The following is a 1700-nucleotide window of genomic DNA, read 5'->3' as shown; positions in this document are numbered from 1 at the left end:
ACCACTTTTTGAGCCGTACCGGGTGAGATTCGGCCCTAACAGCGGTCCAAAACCGACTGTCTCCGAAAATCATGAAAATTTACCACCAAATTAGAAATAAAATTACAAGACTAAAACTCAACTAGAGTTTTGTCTAATTATTTACCGAAAATTCCCAGAAATTCATTTTCGAAAATATAAATAATAAAAATATTAATGAAAACATATATTTTCAAGGTAGTAAAATTCGCGGTGTTACAAGGTTTTGGAGGGGAAGAGAATGGATGGCTTTGGAAAGTTTTCCCCTTGTTTGGGAATTGGATGAAGGAGATGAGAAGGTTTTGGAGGGTTTCCAAAATCCTCCATGTGTATATTTTAAAAATTCCTCGAATTTGGGATTTTTCGGAGATAAAATGTGAAAATAACTGAACATTTTTAGTAACATTATATAATTATATATTATTGTCTATTTCTCATTGTTAATTACATTTTTAAAGGAAAAATTAAAAATATTCTTACATTATCATTAGTTTACCATCCTTCTTCCAAATTTTATACTCCCAAACAAGGGGAAAGATTTCCTTCATTTTCCCTTCCATTCCTTCCCCCTTCCCAACCATTTGATCCCTCTCATTCCATTTCCCTCATAACTCCCAAACAAAGCCTTAGGCTTTGTTTGGGAGTTAGGAGGGAAAGGGAAAAGGAGGGATCAAAGGGTTAGGAAGGGAAGGGAAAATGAAGGAAATCATCTCCCTTGTTTGGGAGTATGAAATTTAGATGAAAGAGGATAAACTAATGATAATGTAAGAATATTTTTTATTTTTCCTTAAAAATGTAATTAACAATGAGAAATGAACAATAATATGTAATTATATATTATTACTAAACATATTTAGCTATTTTGACATTTTGTTTCTAAAAAACCCCAAATTGGGGGAACTTTAAAAATAGACACGTGGAGGGTTCTCAAATCCTCCAAAACCTTCCCCTCTCCTTGATCCACCTCCCAAAGAAGGGGAAGGCTTTGAAAAGCCATCTCTTCCCTTCCCTTCCCCTCGAAAATCCCACTCCCAAACAAGGCCTTAGGGTTAGTTTGAGAGTTGAATTTTGGAGGGGAAGAAATGGAAATGGATGGCTTGGAAACCATGAAATATACTTGTGATATGACTGTCAAGCCTTCCTTTTTCCTTCATTATCCTCCAAAATTCAACTCCCAAACAAACCCTTAAGCCTTGTTTGAGAGTAGGGTTTTGGAGGGGAAGGGAATGGAAGGGATGGCTTTGAAAACCCTTCCCCTTGTTTGGGAGTTGGATCAAGGAGATGAGAAGGTTTTGGAGACCCTCCAAAATTCTTCATGTGTCTATTTTTAAAGTCCCCCCAATTTGAGGTTTTTTTGAGATAAAATGTCAAAATAGTTAAATATGTTTAGTAATAATATATAATTATATATTATTGTTTATTTCTCATTGTTAATTACATTTTTAAGGGAAAATAAAAAAATATTCTTACATTATCCTTAGTTTAGTCTACTTCATCTAAATTTCATACTCCCAAACAAGGGAGATGATGTCCTTTCTTTTCTCTTCCCTTCCTCCTCCTTTCTAACCCTTTGATCAAGTGCACCAGATTTGTGGACCAAGTGCACCAGAAGTCTTGCATCATTCCTTGGCTGTGATCAAGTCTCATGCACCAGTTTTGTTTAACCAACTTGGCCAAGGATA

This window comes from Lupinus angustifolius, unplaced genomic scaffold (genome assembly GCF_001865875.1).
Source record: "Lupinus angustifolius cultivar Tanjil unplaced genomic scaffold, LupAngTanjil_v1.0 Scaffold_54_48, whole genome shotgun sequence".
Lineage (NCBI taxonomy): Eukaryota > Viridiplantae > Streptophyta > Magnoliopsida > Fabales > Fabaceae > Lupinus > Lupinus angustifolius.
Note: the sequence above shows the minus strand (reverse complement) of the source record.